We start from the raw sequence: 24,211 nt of genomic DNA on the forward strand, positions 1-24,211 counted from the left end.
CCAATATCCAATAGGTTTGCCCCCTTGGAGGATGTCGATTGACTGGCAGGGTGGGATGAATCAAATACTGTAAAATTTTCTTTCAGGCCTTTGGAAAAATCTTCTAATCAGTTTTCGATCCCTATAAATCCAGGGCCAGATAGCAACTGTCAAAATAGGGTCATCCAAAAATACAATATTCTGGACCTAACGGAGTTTGGTAGTATGGAGGGTCATCATTCAACACCTTATGTTTTCCCACCTTGCAAACTCTGGAGAAGGAAATAATTAATTGTGAACTCCACAAGAGTGACTGTCCCTCTGACGGCCTAGCCCTGGGCAATAGGAGCTCTAGTGAAAATTGTGTTGGGCCCCAGACAGGTGATACTAACATTTCTATTCTGTCTTGGAATGTGGCAGGGCTTACCAATAAATTGGCCTGCCCTGATTGGGGTCTGTTTATAGATAAGTTCGATATTGGTCTTTTTCAGGAGACTTGGGCAAGGGAAAACCTCTACAGGCCGGGCTATTTATCTGTCAGTAACTTGGCATTGATTGGCAAGAGGGGAAGACCGTTTGGGGGCCTGACTATTCTTATGGCCTTTACCTGGGTTGTACAGTGGCCCAATTAAATTCCCCTTTGCCTGATCTCTTATGCATCAGACTTTCCTTGAGGTCAAAACTTTGCATGCCCATTATCAATGTTTATTCTAGACCCACTATGCAGGGCAAACAATCATTAGCATTGGATTCCCTGGAAAATCTCATTTCTACGGTTAAGGGGGGGGAGTATTTTTATTGTAGCAGGTGATTTCAACTGCCAGTACGAGCCACTACTGGGTCTGATTGAACCTATTTCTAGTATTGAGGACTCGTTGTGGTCCATCCCTGACTTGCAAATCTCTCCGATAAGGGCATGGTCACCCTTAGCCCTCCAATTGAATTCCATCACTTTGGTCCATTCCTTGAGAGCCTGTAGTGGCCGTTCAAAATCTGATTTGGAGGGTAAGCATACTTTCAATCGTCCAGGGCAGTCCTCCCGTATAGACTATAGTCTGGTTGAGGCTAGCACCTGGTCCAAGGTTTTGGACTTTGTGGTTTTACCCCGCCATGACAGTGACCATAATGCCCTGGTTCTCAAATTAGTTCTCCCCGAGTTGAGTTTGAACATCGGACCAAGTGAGGAAATACAGGAGCCACTAATATTATCCAATGATAGGAGAAGGTTAAAATGGCCGACTGTTAAGGGTTCTCCTGATTTAATGAGATCCCTTTACCAAACTGTCCTCCGAGCCCTTAATGACCTAAGTGGTACATTAGACCTGGGGCAGGCCCTATCTGCAGATCAAATTTTTAATACCCACGCGGACCTAGTTGCCGCCCTCTCCTCACTTCTTAACCCACTAATGGGAAAACCCAGGAATAGGAAGAAGATCAATACCTGGTATGATTCTAACTGTAGGAAAGCAAAGGGGACTCTCTTGGCTGCATTCAAAGCCTCGAATCGACCACTAATTAAAATCAAGAGGGCTGAGTATAAGAATCTGCAGTCTGAGGCCAAATTGACGTGGAAGAACACTAAATGGGATGCTATAAAAAATGCACTAGGCAGTAGGGAAATGAGAGAATTTTGGTCAAATTGCTCTTGCTCCTAATATTGCACCAGAGAGCTGGGTGGACCACTATCAAAACCTATATGCCTCCCCGGCTGAAGAAATTGTCTAGTAGAACCTTCTGATCAGTTATCACCCCAAAACCTGCTACATATCAGGTATCTGGATTATTCCACCTTCAATGAATCTCTAGAGCCCAAAATAAGTCTGAAGGATATAGAGGTAGCTATAAATAGGCTCCCAGTAGGTAAGGCGCTTGGCCTCGACAAAATCCCCGGCGACCTTTATAAAGATCAAACTGGGATATGGGTCCCGTACCTCTATCTGCTATATAATGCTATTTTACAGGGCGCCAAATTACCTGCCACATGGGTTGGAGCCGAGATTATACTAGTCTTCATAAAAGGTTCCCCTCTTCTCCCGCTCAATTATCGCCCGATCAGTCAAATCAATGTGAGCCAAAAACTATTCTCACGTACCATTCTTGATCGGCTCCATAATTGGATGGAAGAACGGCAGATTCTAAGCCCCTTTCAACCGGCTTTTGGGGAAAAGACGTCCACGGTCGACCAGCTATTAAGGCTCCAACTACTTTACTCAAAGACCGTGAGAGTAGAGGATGGAAGCTTCTACTTAATTTTTGTCGACCTCAAAACTGCCTTTGATCTGGTGCCCCGAAAAATGTTGTGGGATGTTTTGGAGGTCATGGGGGTACCTACTGATCTTCTTAACATCATTAGGAGACTTCATTCAGATAACTTTGCCCAAGTCAGGAGTGGTAAATGGGGTAGCCTTACATCAAAAATCCCAGTCAATAGAGGAGTCAGACAAGGGTCCGTACTGGCACCTACTTTATTTTGTCTCTTCAATAATGCTTTGATTGCCCACCTTAAAGGTGTAAAAGACATTGACGCCCCAAAATTGAGAGGCGAACAGGTGGTGGCACTAATGTTTGCAGATAACACTCTTCTGTTGTCAAAATCTCCCATGGGAATTCAATGTGCCCTGGACAGCTTTGTGAATTTTTGTCATATAAGGGGGTTAGAGATTAATACTAAAAAAAACGAATTCAAGGTCTGCAATCCAACTAAGACCAGATGTCCCAATACCTCTCTGAATGGCGTAGCTTTGGACAGGGTCACTGTTTTTGATTACCTTGGTATCACTATTACGGACAAAATGGACTGGGCCCCCCAAATGGCAAAGGCTAAACTGAGACTTGCCCAGATTACGGGTGGTATTTTAAAATTACATCGAGAGTCCTCATCTAAGCCAGTAGCATCGATTATTGAAATCCATAAAGCCCAAGCCAGGGGAGCAATCCAATATGGAGCAAAACTGTGACGCCATTGCCAGGTGGGTGGTATTAGTAAGACCGAAAACCAATTTCTAAGATCTTTGCTGGCCCTCCCATCTAGTACCCCCCTCGCCCCTTTGGGAATGGACCTGGGTATTAGACCTTTAGAAGAGGAATTTGCCCTACGCCCCATTATTTACTGGTGCAGGTTGTGGGCAACCCCTGAACTAATTCATTTTAGAACAGCTCTGGAAGAGTTATTAATCCTCCCTGGGGCAGAGAGAATACCTTGGCTTGTTTTTATAAAAAAGGAACGTGTGAGATTAGACTTGCCTGGCCTCTGGTATAATCACCCTGTTGTCTGCGCCCAGTTGTCCCGTCTTGAATTGATCAAGCTGGATCGCAGAAAAAGACTAGGAGTCATCCATGGTAATTCTTCTCTGGGCCCACTTACAGTTCAGTTTCTTAATCTTAATGATGCTTATATAGTGGAACCATTCTTAAATTAAATTTTCCCTCCTACAGCGAGGAAGTATTATCTTCAATTTAGATAAGGAACACTTCCAGTAAGGACCTTCGCCAATAAATGGTAGACCACCAAAACTATAGAATGTCCAGCGTGTGGGGCGAATAAGGAATCTGAGTCCCATATTTTCTTTTTTTGCCCGACTTACAAAACCATACGGCAACGTTGGCTTATCCAACTCTGTAAAAACTTGGGATTCAGACATTTTAAAGAGGCCCTCAGAATACTCAAGTGTAATACTTCTATCCCAGTTGTATTCTCAGTTTCACGCTTTATTGACACTATGTGGCGAAGGAGAAGATCTTATCTGTAGAGGGAAATGATTTATGTACAGTATCTAAGGGCCAGATGTAGGAGCCCTAATACCGGTCGGTAGCGGCCGAATTCGGCCGTTACCGATCGGTATTAGGGTGTTCAGATGTAGGGGGCCTATATTTTACTGATTCTGTAAATTTACGGAATCGGTAAATTTACAGAATCGGTAAAATACTGAATCGGTATATTTACCGATTCGGTAAATCCAGATGTAGGTGGCACTCCTGAGAGTGCCACAGGCCCTTAAGAGTCAGTATTTTATCACACAATCCTATTGTGTGGTAAAATACCGAATTCAGGTGTGCATGCACATCTGTGCATGCACACCTGTGCAATGTGACACACAGTCATGCCCTTAGGGCATGTCTGTGTGCCACATGGCACACTAGTCCGGAATTGGGGTGCTAGAGGGTGTCAAAGGGACACCCCCTGCACCCTTGCAGGATTCGGTATTTACCGATTCGGTAAATACCGAATCGGTATTGCCCATTGTTTCCTATGGGCTTCAAGGCCCATAGGAATTAATGGGCAATACCGATTCAGTATTTACTGAATCGATATATACCGAATCCTACCGATTCGGTAATTCTTAAATTTGAATTACCTACATCTCCCCCTTTCCTATTTACCGACTCTTAAATACCGAATCGGTAAAATTCGGTATTTAAGAGTCGGTAAATAGGAATTACCTACATCTGGCCCTAAGTGTTTTTAATGTTACACAGTTTTTTTTATTTTTATATTTGTATTTATTATTAGTGCTCTTGAATAGTGTTTTTAAGAAATGTTTTGGATGGTTACTATGTATCTTTTATGATCTTTCGATCGAAATAAAGATCATTTGACTGACTGACTGTAATTCATGTTATTTACATTAGTGTCCCTTCAACAGCTTACTCACTGCACAGATCACTTGTTAACTCTTTGTACTACCACTCAAAAAGAATGTCTTTGCCATCAAAAACGTTTGAGCAATTCAAGCCACTACAAGAACTAACTACCAAGCATCCTTTACATTTGCAGATCTGACCCTTTATATTTGTAGATTAACTAGTAGGCTCCATTTGCATTTCTTTCTCGCAGCAGGCACACTGACTGCCTGCCTGGCTTTGGGGTTACAGCACAGGAGACGTGCTCAATGACACTTCAGCTAAAGCATGTAATTTAAACTAGTGGAATGAACCGTCCCGCTGCTGCTACTCAAGAGGAATTAGCGGGAAAAGGAGAGAGCAACAGGCCAAGGGCAGTGGGGGAAAGGAAGAGAGGAAGCGGTTAAGGGAGGGAAAGTGAAGATGACACTCCGACAGCCAAAGAGGAATAAAAGCACTCATCCTTAGTAATCATGTTGCCAGGTGTTGGTGTTCACGGTGCTTCCTTTAAATGAGGCCTAGCTGCAGCTCCTGAAATTGCCTTGGAATTACAGCTCTAAACAGAATACAAGAGGCACAGAAGCATGCACCGTGTATCTGTTTATTGCATATGACCATCACAAAATCATGAACAGGGCCGGAATGGGAACCAAAACCGGGCCTGGAAAAGAGTTCGGCCAGCCACCGCGGGGTGGGTATGTTTGCAGGGGTTTACCAGTGGAAAGTGTTGTGCCCCTTGTTAGGTTTGGGGGTCTCTAGATGGCACAGGTAGATACGTGTGACAAACAGGGAAAATCACCTCTAGTCAGGATAAGGGGATTACACTCCTAAAATAACCCCTGCTCAACCCCTTGGTAGCTTGGCACGTGCAGAAGGGCTTTACTTCAGAGTTAAGTTAAGCAGTTGTGACCACATACAGTAGCCCAGTGACAACATATGGACACAACACAGGTTTTATATCAAAAACAAGTAGACTTTATATAGAGTTACCACAAGACCATGAACAACAAAAATACACACTATGATTACTTTAGGATGGTAGATTTAAGCTTAGTTCAGTTCAGTTCTTAGATGCAACACTCTGCGTCAATGTACCTTAGGTTGCGTAGCGCTTTCACGACAAGCAATGTCGCAGCGATGGGAAATGCGGCAAAGTTCAGATACAAAGAAATAAAGATGTGAAAATCTTCCGGATGCGGCACTTCTCTCGGGGATGCGAGAAGTCCTCGGTTCGATGCGTAGACTGCAGCGGTGACACCCTTACGATGCGACGCTCTTCTTCCACGATGAGTGAAGCTTCCGCTCGATGCGACAACTTCAGCAGCGACATCAAAGATGCGATGGCAGCAGCTCCGACGGAGGCGCGTTTCTCTGGGATGCAAGGTGCTCTTGGTCAATGCGGTGCAGTGCGACAGTTCCAGCGGCGACACCCTCCTTCAGAGTTGCGACTGCAGGCACAGTGCCGGCAACACGCTCCAACCTCGTTGCGAGATTCTTCTCCTGATGTGGTGCAGTGCGACAACTACGGAGGCGACACCTTCCTTCGGAGTTGCGACGGCAGCAGCAGCGACACCCTTCCTCTTCGTTGCGGCACGCTTCTTTCCAATGCAGTGCAGTGTGACAGTTCCAGCAGCAACACCCTCCTTCGGAGTTGCGACAGCAGGCACAGCAACACGCTTCTTCTCGTTGAGTCGCGCTTCCAGCTCCTTGTGACACGCAGTCCCTTAGAAGGCCCAAAACAGCAGCAGGCACTTCCAAAGAACTCTGGGGAGCTTGGGGGTGAAGTCTGTTGTTACATAGACTTCAGCAGGAGGCAAGCTCTTTTCCTAGCCCTTGGAGATCCTTCACAAGTTGAAAGCAAAGTACACAAAGTTCCTTTCTCCTTCCTTTGGCAGTAAGGAAACCACTGCAGACCAATCCCCAAAGCAGCACTTTAGCTTGGGAATAGTCTCTCCTCAGTTTCTTCAGGTTCCTCTCCTCAGTAAAGGTTTCTGCTTGTAGTCCAAAGTGATCTAATTTCATGGGATCAGGGTCCCAATATATATACCTCAAAATCCTTCGTTCTCTGAGGGGAGAGGGGCCTTTGCCCAGTCCAAACCAGTTCTGAAGCACTCTGTTTACCAGACTCCCCCTTTCCTTTCACAGTGCAGGGCATGCCCATAAGACTCCCCACAGGAGGTGGAGCCAGCATTATGGAAGGCAAGTACAGTCCTGGAGCACTTTGTTTACAGGACTCCTCTTCTTTCATGTGTAGGGCAGAGACATCAGCCGCTCCCCAGGGGGTGGAGCCAGCATTGTGGAATGCAGGCACAGTCCTATTCAAGGTTCAGGTGCAACTACTCCGTCCCATCTAAATGCAGATCTCTCTATTCACTACCGGGTGACTCAGCCTGTCTCCTGGAATTCCCCAGCCCTGTCACTCACAAAACCAGACATAGGAATACACAACCTAGCAGAGGCAGGTTTGAATGGTTAGACAAGCAAATACCTACTTCCTAAAAGTGGTGTTTGCAAACACAGAATATTAAAACCAACTTCACTAAAAGATGTATTTTAATATTCTGAGTTCAGGCATACTAAACTCGTATTTCTACCATGTTCTCTGACACAGTTAGTATTATAAAATGTAATAACTCTACAGCCCATTCTGGCCTATGGAGAACAGTTAGCCTTGCAATAGTGAAAATCAAAAATGGCTGTAATTCACTATTAGGACATGCCACACACACTAGTGCTTGTCCTACCTTATACTTACAATGCACCCTGCCATTTGGGCCTACCACAGGGGTGACTGATATGAAGAAAAGGGAAGGTTTAGGGACTGGCAATTGGGTGCACTTGCCCAGTCAGCATGACAGTACCAGACTGCATGCAGGGTCTGCACTGGCAGACCTTAGACACATTTTACCAGGCTGCTTCTGTGGGTGGCACAACCAGTGCTGCAGGCCCACCAGCAGCATTCGGATTTACACGCCCTGGGCACACTCAGTGCACTGGACTAGGGTCTGACAAGTAAACCAAATAGCCAAACTTGGAACCACTGATTAGTATATCAATTTACAATAGGGAGCACTTGCACTGTGGCACTGGATAGCAGTGGCACAGTGCCTAAAGCAGCTAACACCAGCAAAAATACATGAGGCAACAGCAAAAAATGGAAGGGAGACCCACGCCAATGGTGCCAGATCTAACACCGCTTTTGTTGCTGGGGGCCAATATTGCTGCAAAACTGGCCCTGATAACGAAAATGGCCCCCCCAAGGATCTAAAACAGTCCACATCCTGGCGGCCCACAGGGGAAACCCCTGGTGCCCACTACAGTCAGTCTGGCCCTGGCCATGAGGTGAGTCTCATGACTCTGTGACATCAGGCCATTTCCCAAATGCTGCAGCCACATCCTTTCCAAGATGTCATGTTGTGATGACTTGGGAAAGGGAAGAGTGTTAAAAGGCAACTTATAATAGACAAGCAGACCCAGGAGTACAGGGATGATGCTTTACACGCCTGGGGCTGGTTCGGAACGTGACGTTTTTAAGCGTCATTTGTGGGTGGTCTTCGAGGACCCCCAATTACTGCAGAATCGGGCTGGCAGCATGTCAGCCCATACTGCTTAACTTTTCTTCATTTCAAATGGCACATGCGCACTAGCGCATGTAAATAATTTTAAAGTGCCTGACTAACTGATGTCCATAGACACTTTTGACATAATTTAAAATAGGATGGTAATTGCTTTTATAATTACCATTCACATCCATATAGTGCATTCATTAATTGGAAGGGCGTAGCCCCTCCGACCATCCCCAGAAACCACTTCTGCTTTATGCCAGTCTATTCTTCCCACTGCACTCCAAACCACTATACTCTACTCTGCAACATTCTCCACCACTGCACTTTACACCATCGTAGGCGTGTCTATTATCCTGATGCATCGAAACGCCCGCTTCCCTTTTGGGTAAAGAGACGGCAAACAGAGAAAACTATATATAAATGAATATCCACAACTCTGCTATAGCGGCTAACATATATCAGTCAGTTACCGCCCAATACTCATTCAACACCTCAGTCTGACGTTTAGAACTACTTCACCCTGGGTGAATCATCGCGTCCTATATCCAGTTATTTACGAAGGCAACAATAATAACCAAAAAGTGTTGTACAACTATGGTCATTTTTTCAATACCTCTAATGGAACTATCATCTTAAGAATAACAAAAATACCATGTGGATTACGAAGCGAGGTACAGAAAATTACTTACCTTCCTGACTGACCAGCAAGAGAATCTTCTTAAAATAAGAGTAAACCTACTGTCTTTTGTTATGTTTCTGTCCTAAAGCAAATGACGGACTCCTGAAGAAGGCAAATGCCGAAATGCGCGTAGAGTTTCCACCCACCGCTTTACTTACTCCATTAGCCCGATCTATCATCACAGTCATTTGTATTCTGTTTGTGTTTTTTATGTGTTAAATTCCCTAATTCTCATTTTCTTTCATCACATGTTTTTGAATATGTGTCAATAATTTTTTGAAATCACAAAATGTATGTCAGTGATGTTTTAAATACTTATATGTATCTTTTAGAAATAAGATTCTTATAAAAAAAATGAAGAAAATATTTAAATAAACCACAATACTATTTTGAATATAATTATTGGGTTTTTTTCTATCAATTTGGTCTACATGTCACTTGAATTAGCTAATTAGCTTCTTTGTCTCCTTGGGTTATTTGGCTTAATTTTTAAGCTCACTACCATATGTTCTTCTAAAAAATTGTCTATTTTACTCCCTACCGGTAGTGTATGCATTAGCAGTAGGGGTCCCCCTTTTTTCTAAACTACTCTACACCATCGTAGTCTGTGTCACTGCACTCTACGCCACTCTGCTCTACTCTGCAACACTGTACAACACACTACTTCTCTCTACACCTCTCTACTCTGCATCACTCTACTCTACACCACTGCCCTCTGCATCACTCTACTATACACCACTGCACTGCACTCTAAGATAGTCTCCTCTGAACATTGCACTCTCTGCCACTGAACTCTACACCACTCTACTCTGTCCCACTGGACTCTACACCGCAGCACTCTGCACCACTCAACTCAAATCAAGCATTATTTGATCAATACATATAATCATAAAAGCAAGCATCAGAATCTATACAAAAGACACTCAATTCCAATGCACTCTACACCACTACACTATATGCCACTCTACTCTGCATCACTCCACTCTACGCCACTGTACACTACCCTGCACCACTCAGCTCCACTCTACTAAGCACCACTCCACCTCATGCCACTCTACTCTGCAGCACTGCAATTTTTGCCACAGAACTTTATGCCCCTCTACTCTGCACCACTGCACTGTATGCCACTGAACTCTACTCTGCACCATTCTACTCTAAATTACTCAGTTGCACTTTTCACCTATGCATTGTATGCCACTACACATTATGTCACTCTACTCTGTATCGCTGCACTCCACACCACTGCAATCTATGTCAATCCACTCTAAGCCTCTCTAATCTAATCCTCACCACTGTACTCTATGACACTGCACTCTACAGCACTCTACTCTGAGCCACAGCACTCTGCGCCACTCCTCTTTACTCTGAAACAATATGCCACTAAACTGTTCCACTCTTGCTACTCCACTCTACACCACTGCAGTCTACCCTGCACCACTCCACACTACACTTCAGCACTCTACTCTATGCCACTGCACCCTACACAACTTTATTCAAGTTATATGCACTCTATACCACTGCACTGTATGCCACTATACTCTACTCTGGAACACTCTACTCCACACCACTGCACTCTACACCATTCCACTATACATCACTGAACTCCGTCCACTCTATTCTACTCTGCACGGCTATACGCTACATCACTGCTCTCTACGTCTCTTTACTCTGTGTAGTGCCCAGAGTCAGTTAGCATTCTAGTGCTAACCCTGTAATTACACCGAACACCCAACCCCCACTGATGTCACTGGTCAGGTGACACAGCTTCAATAAAAGAGGCCGAGCCCACGTGCTCTGGGCCAGTTGCACCATGCATCCAGTGTGTCCTGTGTCAGCGTGATTGCGAGCATGAGGGCCTAGGGCCCACAAGACTTTACAATGGCGACGAGGATGGTACTCTGCACCACTCTACTCCATGCCACTGCAGTTTATTCCAATGGACTCCACACCACTGCACCCTACGACACTGTGCTCTGCAACATTGCACTCTCCACCACTGAACTCAATGCCATTTTATTCTGTGCCACTCAACTCTGCACCACTCTACTCTGCACCACTGCACTCTACAACACACCACTCTATGCCACTGCATCATTCTATGCCACTGCACTGTAAGCCACTACACTCTACCCCACTACAATCCATGCCACTATACTTTATGCCACTGCTCTCATTGCCAGTCCACTCTATGCACTCTAATCTACTGTGCACTACTGCACTCTGTGACACTGCACTTTATGCCATTTCACTCTGCTCCTCTTTACTCTACTCTGCACCACTCTATTCTATGCCAATGCATCATATTCTACTATGCACCACTGTACTCTGCACCACTGCAATCTATGCCACTTCAGTCTAGGTCACTCCACTCTACCCTACACCACTCCACTCTCCTCAGTGCACTCTACACCACTTTACATGACTCTGAAAAAATCTACTCTACTCCACTCTATGTTGTGTCCATTTACCCCTCTCTACTCTGCTCTGCACTACTCTGCTGTATGCCACTCTACTCTAAACCAATACACTCTACATCAATGTATTGTACACCACTTACTCAAAACGAATGCACTCTACGCCACTTCAGTCTATGCCAACTACTCTGCACCACTGAAATCTAAGCCAGTATACTAAACTCTGCAACACTCTAATCGATGTCACTACACTCTACGCCACTGCAGGCTACACAACTCTACACCATTGTGCTCTACTTCTCTGCACTCTATACAGCACTCTACTCTGCAGCACTCAACTCTACATCACAGCACTCCATGCCGAGGCACTCTACGCCGATGCACTCTACACCACTGCACTTTATGACACTGCACTCAACAACACTCTTCTCTGCAAGACTGCACCCTCTGCCACTGAACTCTACACTACTCTACTTTTCACCATTGCCCTCTTTACCACTGCACTCTACTCTGTGCCACACTACTGCACTCTTCACAAATGCACTCTAATCCACTCTACTCTGTATAATTCCACTCTATGCCACTGCACTCTATCACTGCTTTACAAAAAGAGAAAAAATACAACACTTAGGACAAGGGATGACAAAGTAAAAACAGTTTACAATCAGAGTCGATGCTATTTGGCCAGCCAGATCTCTAATTAGCAGAACTGACCAGAGAAACTGGTCGTACCACATACATGCAAGTCACTTGGATTGAGCCCAGCTCCCCAGTTTGGTATGGCACAGAATAGGCACCTGGCATGCAAATGACTGAATGGGGACCTCTATTGCAGCAAGGGGAGGAATGTTTGAGTGAAGTCCAATCCTGTCTCCAGACTCGGGCAATTTTCTCTGGTCTCCAAACATTGCATTTGGCTGTTCTTATCCTCCAGTCAGTCAATTCTTGGAAGCATAACACAGCTCAGTCCCAGGGACCATGTCCTAAAAGCATTTCAGCTTAGCTGCCATTAATGTGTATTTAAAAGGAAGTCAAGCAAAATTTGGTCTAATGGTTGTAATTTTCTGCGCCTGTGAATGCGGCGCGCAGCGAGCTGGTCACCGCTCGGTAGGAGAGGGTCTCTGTGAGCCTGATCACTCCTCATTAACTGCCCATCTGCGCCCCTTCATACAGGCCCCCCGCCACCCCACCTGCCGCGCGGGCCCATTAGCGGCAACAGGGCTGCATCCCACGCGCACAGCTGCTGGACAGACGGCGCAATCAGTGGTCGGCGAGAGTCCCTCTTCGACCGGGGTGGTTCACTTAAAGCCTGTGCTTTTAACTGTCATTAGTGCAGATGAAGCCGTCTTTTTTTTCGGATTCCAGGCCATAGGCTGCAGTGCTCGTACAACTTCTCCTCAGGTCGTGCCAAGTCTCCACTTTGCACAATCATAGGTCGTAATTGAGAGCAGCTGCTGTTCTCGCCTGCTTCCCCCCAACACTCTGGTCTTTGTAAACCGTGCCGGGATTGGAGACAGATGGATATTCCACAGGCTTGTTTGAGCTGTTAAGTGAAGGTAGCGGGTATTAGCGAAGCACCTCAAACAAGGTCTAACTTAGTCTCTTGGTGTCCTTGGCTCTTTGCCTGTTTCCTTTATCAGTAGACCATTATGTGTAACACCAGCACGTGTGTGAGGGCAGCCATGTTTCCTGCAGCTGTTAAACACACCTGGAGATTCACGTGTGAATGTCCCTGTGTATACGTCACTCAGTACTGTGGGTTTCACTGTGTCTAAGTGTTGTCAGTTTCCAGGTAAAGGATCTGAAATACCAGGAGATGAAATGGTAGAGATTGGCCACACAGGGGGGCAGATTTACAAGAAACGGACGCATTTAGAGATACTTCAGTTTCCTGCGACAGCCTGCGATAACCTTGTTGCACCATGCATGCATCCTATTTACAATACGGGACACCATGGCCCAAGCATTGACAGATGTGTCCGAAATTCTGATGCATTTGTTGGCACAAAAGTCACGCATTGCTGTAGTCATGTCGCAAGTACAACGCAACTCCAGCAATGCACGGGGAGGCCTATGCCCAATACACTGTGTCACTCCCTACGCCTGCTCCAAGCAGGCATAGGGTTTTAACGCAATGGAATCCTAGTAGTTCTGCAAGGAAATCTTGTAGATTTCACTGCATCACTCGTATGAGGCCTTCATTTGTGGGAATACCTACCCTGTATACATTATACCTGAAGCAGGTATAATGTGACGCAGGATTTTAGAACGTGACGCATCTCCCTAGATGCGTCACATTGTAATTTGGCCATAGTGTTTGAACTGTCGCTGCATCACAAAAGTGACGAAACGGCGGTGCAAAAGTGACAGAAGGGGCTTGTAAATCTGCCCCAGGGTGTTTGGTGAAGGGACACAGGAGTACAGCCTCACATTCGACGCCTAGAATATCCGACTCTGGCTGCATCAACACAGGTTGTACTAAACCGAAGCACGCACACCTCCGAGTGCAGTCAAAGATATATAAGTACTCAGCCCCGAAAATTTCTAGCTCCACTGACACCCCAGTCCCACAAACGCCAAGCTCACACACATCAATTAATAAATTGTGTTGTTTTATATAGATTTAAAAGCTAGACTTATGACATTTCTGCGTGATGCTATCAACAGATGTTACTATTGTCCAATATATGGTATTTCATTTACCCACCTTCGAAAGACGGAGGGCTGCTGCTGAGATTCAAAGTCATGACCTCAAGAAAAATCATATTAATCATCATAGAGAATCCAGCTCACTGAGCCATCCTCCAGGTTCAATGCAGTAGCATGGTGCTAATGATGCATCGATGTCCGAGCATGGTGCGCCGATTCCATGGCGTGGATGTCGAACCACCTGGCCGCAGGCACTGTGTCGGAGTCTGAGTGTTGCGTCACGGAATTCAGTGAAGTGGTGCTCGAGACTCACTGAGGTGGTACTTTGGAGGTGCTGCAGCACAGTTGGGGCTTGTGTTGCAAGTTGTGGTCATTGAGTTGTGCACTCAGCGAGTGGGGACAACAACTTCAGTGCAGGCAGTGGTAATGAATCAATTTTGCAGGGCTGCGCTGGTTCCAAAGTGACACTTGCAATCGAGCAAATCAATATCTTGGTTGCAGCACCAGAATCCCCTCCAAGGGTCTGTGACTGCGTTTGGGACCACTTGGCAGTTCAGGACACCCAGAAAAGGAGCCCAGGTGCTGGTAGCAAGATGCAGGGGAAGTCTTTGATGGCCCTGAGACTTCCAACAGGAGGGAAGCTCAACTCAAGCCCTTGGAGCAACTTTAGAAAGCAGGATGCAGAGAGCAAAGTCCAATCCTCTCACTCCCAGGCACGAAGCAGCAGACAGCAGGCCAACACAACAAAGCAAGAAGCAACATGTCTGTCCCTCCTGGAAGTCCAATAGCGCTTCTTCTTGGCAGAATGCCCTCAGTCCAGAAGTGCTTCTGTTTCTCCCATTATTGTGTCAGAGGTCCGGTACTTGTACCCATTTTGGCCTTTGAAGTAGGGAGACTTCAAAGAAAGGTGTTTGTAGTGCAAAAGACCCAACCCTTCCTGGCCCTGGTTCTAGACACACTACAGGGGATATGCAGTTCTTTGTGTGGGGACCGGCACATTCCCACTCAGGTGTAAGTGTCAACTCCTCCCACCACTCAAGCTCAGGAAGACCCATCATGCTGGTGATGAGCCATCAGGATATGCAGGGCAAGCCTCAGCTGCCTTTGTGTGTGAATTCACAAAGCCCAACTGTCATACAACTCAGACGTGTATTCTTGGGATAGGCAGAGGTATCGAATGGTTAAAGTAAGAACATGACAACTTTCTCAAAGTGCTATTTTCAGACCTCCAATTCAAAAATCTAATCCACTAAAAGATGTGTTTTTAAATTCAGAGACACTAAATTCCAATTTTCTATTAGCTCCAATTGGAAGATACCCCCTGTAAAATGCTACAGGGCAGCTCCAATGCTAACCTATGGGAGAGAGAGAGTCTTTGCTGTAGTTAAAAGCAACTTTAGTGTCTTTTTACTACCAGGACCTGTAAAACTTAAAGCGCAACTTTTAAATTCACAGCACCTGGCCCCTGGGACTACCTATGGCCTGCTTTAGTGGTACTTTTGCATGTAGTAAAAGGGAAGGTTTGGGCCCGGCAAGTAGGTGTACTTGCCAGGCCAACACAGGAGTTAAAAACTTGCAGTGCAGGTCTTAGACACGTTTGGAGGGCTATTGATGTGGGTGGCACAAACAGTGATTCAGGCCCACTAGTAGCATTTGTTTCTCAGGACCTGGGCACATGTAGTGCTCTGTACAAGTGACTTACTAGTAAATCAGATATGGCAATCATGGAAAAACCGAATGCTATTATATTTTAGGCACAGAGCACATGCACTTTATCACCTGTCAGCAGTAGTAAGGTGCGTAGAGTCCAAACACCAGCAAAAATAAAGTCCAGCACACATTCAAAAACACAAGGCCAGAAGCAAAAAGACAGGGAAAACCAAGCCAAAATATACTAGCAGAAAGTGAGAACTACCCAACCTTTTGGGAGTTTTCATCACTAAGGCTAAAAAACCTGGGAAGACCATCAGTGTTGGTGTGTTCTGTTCCAGAACAATGTTCCACCGTAAAGTTCATTCCCTGTAGGCAGATGGACCACCTCAACCATTTAGGATTTTCACCTCTCATCTGCATTAACCATCTGAGGGGCCTGTGGTCTGTCTGAACCTGGAAGTGAGTCCCAAACAAGCAGGGTCTTAGCTTCTTCAGCCAAACCACATAAAAAGCTTACATTTCTATTGCGCTCCACCTCTGTTCCCTGGAATATAACCTCCTACTAAACAAGGCTACTGGTTGATCTAGGCCCTCATCATTTAGCTAAGAGCATGCCGCCCGCCACAAATTCCTTGGAGAAACCAGAACCCTTGAGCATGAGTGCTGTACACATGGCTTTCTTCAGGGAGTTCAAAGTAGTCTGGCACGCCTCTATCAAGATCACCTGATGTGGCTGTTTCTTTGAAATTATCTCTGTCAAGTTGGCAGCAATGGTGCTGTATCCCTTGACGAATCTCCTGTAGTAACCGGTGAGACCTAAGAAGGCTTTCACCTCCGTCTGGGTCTTGGGAGGTACCCAAGACAGAATGGTATTGATCTTTGGTTGCAGGGGCTGCACCTGCCACCCCCCACTCAGTGTGCCAAGTAAACCACAGCTCTATCTGGCACTTACTGGCATTGATAGTGAGGCTTGCACTTTGCAATGCCCTCAACATTTTCCCAGGTGGTGCAAATTGTCCTCCTAACTGGAGCTGAAGACTGCAATGTCATCAAGGTAGGCAGCACTGAAGTTCTCCAACCCTGCTAGGACCTGGTTGACCAACCTCTGGAAGGTGGCAGGTGTGTTCTTAAATCCAAAAGGTATGAAACAGAACAGGACGGCCCTTCTGGCATAGAGAACGCTGACCTCTCTTGTGCCCCCCTGGTCAAAGCAATCTTCCAGTACCCAGACGTTAAGTCAAACATACCAAGGAACTTGGCAGTTTCAAACCGATCAATGAGCACATCAGCTCTGGGGATGGGCTACATATCAGTCTTCATGACCGCAATGAGCCCACATTAGTCAACACAGAACAGGAGTTCAGGTGTGACATCGGGTGGAGCAGCCTTGATGACCAGGACCAAAGGACTGGACCAAGGGCTGTTGGAGGGCTCAATAACCTCTAACTCCAGCATATTAGGGACTTCCTTTTTGATGCTGTTGCTCACTTGGTCAGACAACCTGTAAGTGTTGAGCTTAACAGGAAGATTACCCTCAGTGTCAATGTCATGTGCGCACCAATGGGTGACTCCTCGGGTGAGTAAAAAAAGTGAAACAAACTGTCCCAACACCTGGCAACAGTCTCTCTTCTGTTTAACGATCAGTGTCTGGGAGGGGATCACACCCTCCACTGACATATCCTGCTGTTTGGATGACAGGAGGTCGGGGAGTTCTTCACTCTCCTCTTCACGCCATCATCCGCGACCAAGAGCATGATCAAGTCAAACCTCTCAAAATGTGGTTTGAGGCTGCTCACTTGTAGGACCTCAAGGGGTTCCTAGGAGTCTTCAAGTCCACTAGGTAGGTGAATTCACTCTTGGCTCCTTCACCTCAAACAGGCTAGACCAGTGGTCTTGTAGGGCATGGGACTCTACTGGCGCCATCACCCACATCTTTTGACCGGAGTGGGATTCGAGTCGTACCAATGTTTCATGTCCTTCTGGCTAGCTTTCCAGATTCTCCTGGGAGGGTTTCCCGAAGCGGGATGTCTGGTTTCTGAATGCCAGCATGTAACTGAATATATCCTCGGGTGACTTCTTGGGATCTTGCTCCCAAGCCTTATTTCACAATACTGAAAAGTCCTCTCACAGGGTGCCCATATAGAAGTCAAAAGGGATGAAGCCAACCCCCTTCTGCGGTAACTCACTGTAAGTAAACAGAAGGCATGGCAAGAGAAAGCCCCACTTATGCCTCATGAGTTCTGAGAGTCCCATAATCATGCCTTTCAGAGTTTGGTTGAAACTTTCAACCAACCCATTGGAATGTGGGTGGTAATACCTTTAGGACTTTTAGGTAAATCCACATTCCTTTCACATGCCCTTCATGTACAAAGACATGAAATTGGTACTGTGGTCAGATACCACCCCGTTGCGGAAAACAACATGGGTAAAGATCCCCATCACTGCCTTGTCCACTCGGGCGAAGTCACTGTCCTCAGAGGTATAGCTAATAGGCACTGGGTGTCATGGTCCACCAAGATCAGGACAAACCTGTTGCCCATGGCTGTCTTGGGATCCAGAGGCCCCACAATGTCAATGTACACCTGCTTGAAAGGCGTGCTCATAAAATGAAATGGTTGGCGGGGAGCACTGCATCTCCCCCTGTCTTGCCACTCACCTGGCAGGTAGGGCAGAACCTGCAGGACACATCTGAGGCTTTCCTCATTTGGTGCCAATAAAAGTGGGTGATAAGCTTGTCAAAGGTATTGTAATGCCCCAAATGACCTGCCAGAGGTACATAATGAGCCAGACCCAGTACGAAGTGTCTGAAGCGCTGGGGTACCACCAGCAAATGAGCTTCTCCAGGCTCAGCAGCCTTAGGCTCACTATACAGGAGACCATTCTCCCAATAAATCAGGTGAGTTCCAGAAGCGTCACCAGCTGCCTGGTCCTCGGCCCTGCTTCTGAAGACCACAAGAGTAGGACACTCTTTCTGCACTGCGCAGAACAACTCCTTGGATGCACCTCTGTCCTGCTGCCACTGGGACAGCTCAGGCAGGTTCCCCAGTTTGGACACATTTTCTCCTGTAGTTTACAGGGCGTCCCCCTCAGGTTCAGCCTTTTCCTAGACTGTGGGAATTTCAAGGGTGGGTTTCCCGTTGCCCTTACCTAATCTTTTCCCAGCAGAGACCTGGGCCACTCTTTCAGGCTTCAGGTCCTTCTGACCACTCTCAGGTATTGAATTGAAGGGTTAGACACGCACCAACAAAAGGTGAAGATATTGCAAAGTTGTCGCGTGCTGCTGGGGCTTCACTCTCTGAGCCTTGGAGCGTGTGGGAGAAGTATCAGAATTGCAAATCCAGAGTTGGAAATGTCCCCCTACGCACAGCGTTCAAAGTACCCAACCAAGGGTATAATAAAGTAAATCCAAATCAAAAGGTTAGTCCATTATTGATTTAATCTCATTAATGGTTTGAAAGTTCCTTCATGGATTGTAGATTAAATGTAACAAACAATATCCAAAATGCTCGAATTGTAAATCCCTATGCATTTCCGGCTGTCCAGTGAGCCCTTCGTCAGGGGAAAATCTAAAATGAAAAACAAATGAACGGTCTGATAAATCGGAAATATATCCCCATCTAGTATATCATGAACATAGTACTGAATCCATCGTAATTTCAAAAAACACAGTGGATAATCATCATCATTATGTTGCTAAATGTGGCATGCGCTTCAAAGTTGAGTCAAACTGAATTTTACACATTGCGGTAAATTAAGAAACGGAACATGTTTAAAAACGAGTATGCGCAAAAGTAGTTAGTGCATATGCGTAAAAAACGCGGTGCTGACATTAAGCGTGAGAATAGTCAAAGTCAGAAAAGCCCAAAAAGAATAAAGAGTAGTGGCAATAAGGTGACGAGTAGAAATATGGTCCACCAAGGGTGAATATAAGCTATGTAGCAGAGTTAGTACCTACTTCAAGCATTGGAGTGGGACAGTCAGACTGCCATTCGGGTGCCATGCGGCTAGCGTTCTGGTGAATATGAAAAACAAGCGTGCGAGTGACGTAGCAGGTTGATAAATATAGAAAGCGGACTACGGATGTGAGAGTGTGGCAGACATCTTGAAAGGGTGAAAAATCAACAGTGAAAGATATGGGTGGGAAAACATAGAACGAAGATGGACAATGTGTGGTAAATGTGTAAAGCGGGTGAAAGTGATGTGAAGTACATGTTAGATAATCCAGTAAGCCATAATAGGTCATGTAAGGTATTGCCATGGACCATGGGTCAGGCACACCCATTTTGGTAATTCCAACATCTCCTAGTGTGACCTAAGGTCTACCTCCTTCCAGGCTGTATGCTCCAGGTTGTTGCCCAGCAGACAATCCTCAGGTATTGATGGACTCACAGCTACCCTCAAGGACCCTGAGACCCTCCCTAATTCAAAGGAAACCTGAGCCACCAAACATTGGCGTTCACTGTTGTCTACAGCAACTACTTGTGAGACCACATTATGTACTACCAGGTGACACCGGATGGTTGTCATGCTGGCTCCTGTGTCTTTCAGAGCCTCCACCCTTCTCCCATTGATGGTCAATCCCTTGCTGTACTTTCTAGTGTTGTCAGACATGAGGCATTTGAGGACCATCTCACTGTCACCAAGGGAAACTAGGGCCATCTTCGATGGCCCCCCACCACTAGCTGCGACCAACTCCTCCCCAAGCACTGCACTTGCATTCCCCAGTGACTACCTGCCGGGGGTAAGTTGTGCAATATTGCGACACTTGGAATCCCCCTTGAAGTACTACAGGTAAATCACTTCAGGGGTCCCTTACCTGCAGGCTTTCCTTCTTAACAGGAGGTTGGGAATCCATGCCCGAGAACCTAGTTTAGGGCCCTTTTGAGAGCCCCTTTTTATTTTCTTTGTCCTCTCCCCCCCTCTTCTGCTGGAACCCTGCCCACCCTTGGCAGAGTCTCCCATTCACTTCATTTTAACCAGCAACAATGAAGTCAAGCACACAATCAAAAACCGGAAGCCAGAAGAAAAAGACTGGGGAAACCAAACCAAAGATGTTAGGTCTAACCCCAACCCACACATATTCCGTGCTGTTTATAGCTGGAAGAGTGTGGGAATTTAGGATGGTAAATGGTTTAAAAAGTTGAGGTAATTTACAGCAAATAGGCATGAGGAAATTGTGTTTTAGCCACATTTTAGTATTTACAGGGCTTCTAGGTTACAAAAGGTTGTGGGAACCACACAAGTCACATCTTCCTGGATTTCCCTAGGTCTCCAGTTTTCAGCCTAATGGTTCTATGAATAATGGCAAAATCAGAACTAAATACTTTAACTGTATCACAAGCCAAATTTGTGTGTGTAATGCAGGAGCGGCTCCTCCACATGGGAGGAGGAGCGTCAACCCACTGCTTTCTCGCAGTGTGAGAAGCAGAAACATAAAATGGCGGATGGGTGGGCAGTCCTGCAGGAGTCCAGTGGAGGAGTGACTTGGCCACTCTGAGTGCACTGACGGTTTGGTCGGCAATCAGTCATACGCACTCTGCATGCAGCCTACATAGAGCAAATGGCCTCCCAATAGACGCCTGTGGGGTCTGCTTCCTAGCCAATCACAACACAGCCATTGCAGCATTGTGATTGGCTTTGGGGAGGGAGGCTGCCTGCTTCCTGTATGGAGAATTGAGAGGAGAAAGGAGAGGCGACGCAACGCCGGACCGGAGGAGATGGTAAGTTTAATAAAAAAATAAATAATGATTTACCCCCGCTTACCTCCCCACCAGCGTGTCATGCTGCTCGCGACTGGTGTACTGACAGCCAAAATGGACTGGATATGAAATGGGGTTTCTCCCATTCCTCTGCCGTTGATATGACAAGTCACACATATGGGATGCTATTTTGACAAAATGAAGATGCAGATTTTATGGCATGTACATAAGAGGAAATAGTGTTTTCCTACCCACTGTTTAATGTGTACTAGGTATTATGGACATAAAAGGGTGGTGTGCTCCAAGGAAGTGACAAATTCATGACTATTCCCAAATATATAATTTTCAGATTTATTTTGGGTTAAAAACTGTAATCAGTGTTCATGCTACATTCTTATCATAAGCCGCTCGTAGCTGCTTCTGTGTGCTTCTGTTTCTTGCCGTCTCCCTCGCCTACTACCTGCCAGCTGCCTGTTACTAAAGGAAATCAAGGAGACAGTCTTGCCATCTCTTCGCATCGGAGGCTGCTTGACAGGGGCAGGGACTGCGAGACCCAGGGTTCAGCGCGTGGAGACCTAAGCGCACCTGGAGTCTCTTCCCGCCCCTGCTCCGCCTCAGTTGGTTGCCTGCTCTCACTGCCTGCTGATTGGTCCAAAGCACTACAACAGCTCGCGGCCCCCGCTTCGCGGGAGCCGCTCGTAGCTGCTTCTGTGTGCTTCTGTTTCTTGCCGTCTCCCTCGCCTACTACCTGCCAGCTGCCTGTTACTAAAGGAAATCAAGGAGACAGTCTTGCCATCTCTTCGCATCGGAGGCTGCTTGACAGGGGCAGGGACTGCGAGACCCAGGGTTCAGCGCGTGGAGACCTAAGCGCACCTGGAGTCTCTTCCCGCCCCTTGCTCCTCCTATTTAAGACCCTCCCCCCACGCTAAGCGGGACGCGTGCGGGACGCCGGGCGAAGCCCGGGCAAAGGGCGGGCCGTCTGTGGCCGTCCGGGGACGTCCGAGGACGGCACGGACCATCCCTCTTCAATCTTGCCCACCCGCAAGGTAAGAAATAGGATCATCCTTAAATCACTTACAATTACCACGCGAATTCTATAACCCCTGGTACACGCTGTAATATACACAAGAATTATAAAAAGATCTACAAATGGGCTTCAAAAAACTACGCTCACGAACAATTTTTATGAAAAGAATGGGGACCGAAAACGCTATACGGAAATCTACAGACAAAGCCATAAAACCAGGCCGTTTAATTCAAACACCAGCAATAAGTTCCTACTTTACTCAACTCACAACAAAAGTCACGCAAACTTCATATACTTCAGTCCAAGAAAACTCTTTCAATGTTTCCACAATCTTTAAGGAAACTGAAAGCACCCCTAAACTACCTGAGGCACAATATCAAACGGGCCAACTGGACCAAGACTTGAGTAACAAAATACCTCATACCCCTAAAGACTTAAAAACCCCAGACCGAGAACTGTCTACCCTAATAACTTCAACACCTCTAGAGAATAGAGGGAATTCAATGTTACTCGGAGACCCAAAAGTCACCAAAGCAAACGATAGCTCACACAAACCGGATCACAGAACAAGCCTTGACTCGCAAGAAACAATATCTCCTCCCGTTATCTTTTCGGAGCTTTCTATGGATCTTTTTAATAATACTATCAATAACAATAATAACACAACCTCAACCATATCTAAAGCTTTGTTTTCTCTGCAAGAGATTCTAGAATCAGTCCTCTCCTTCTTGGGAAACATCCTAGAAAATTCCGACCAAACACTGGACGTACAAATAGGGATCTTAAAATTTCTGGTAGATAAGAAAAAGAAAAAAGACCTTCTTGTAGCAGGGGAACACAATAACACAGACTCAATTGACAATAATCAAAAAGACTTATTAAAGGGTCACAAAAAAGAACAGAAGAATAGAACCCGCAACTCTGGTACTCAGACTACTGAGATTCTAGTACAACAAGACCAATTATCGGATAACCAAAATGATTCAGTTGTATATTCCCTAAAAAAACTCTTTAAAGAAAAACACCAACAAAAAAATGAGCACTACCCAATATTTTCAAAAAAAAGTGCAACAAATACTCCAGCTAAAGACCATAAACCTATTACCCAGGAAATTCTCAATATCAAAAATCAAGAAGAAGAAGTAATGACATCTAAAACGAAATCGGAAAATATCCCAGAAGGAAAGGAAAGAAGGAGGAAAAAACCATTAAGAAGGATCCAGAAAAAGAAATCCTACAAATTAAAATTTCAAAACCCCGCTAAAACACAAAAACTTGAAGAGGACAAAGTGGAAACCTTAATAGCATCCGTAATTGTAGAAAACTCAGCTCTCAACAATATTGACTCAGAAAGAATATCACATCTGGATCCAAGAGCTAAAGAATATGTCCCCAGCATACACACAGAGGAATCAGAGCAAACTTATAACAAAATAAAAAATAGGGGCGACACAACCAAGTACAACCACAGGGACACAGAACTTTCCTCGAAAATTCTTCAATTCGAGGAACTTTTCCCAAGTGATCCAGCTCCACTAAATAGAGGAAGATTAATACACTTATTAAGACACATCGAACCATTACACTCACTAAATAGTAATGAGTTTGATCTAGTCTCCTTTCCCTGCAAAGACAATGTCAAGCTAACAAGGGTAACCTTCTGGTCATCTGTCCTACCGGAGATTATACTCAAGGAGAAGGAGACACTACATAGACATGGATACGATGTAGTGGAAAAGGAAGAACAAACGGTCCCTAAAGATATAAGGGGGTACAATGCTCAAATCCACGCTCTCTCCAACTCCGTAGGGACGCAATTCAAAAGAAATTCCGCGGCTACAGTAAACCCAGTAAAGACATATACCAATCAACTTACTACAGGGCAAGAAAAACTAAAAATCTTAGTAAATAAAGGACAACGAGCA

Source organism: Lissotriton vulgaris, chromosome 9 (genome assembly GCF_964263255.1).
Source record: "Lissotriton vulgaris chromosome 9, aLisVul1.2, whole genome shotgun sequence".
NCBI classification, from domain to species: domain Eukaryota; kingdom Metazoa; phylum Chordata; class Amphibia; order Caudata; family Salamandridae; genus Lissotriton; species Lissotriton vulgaris.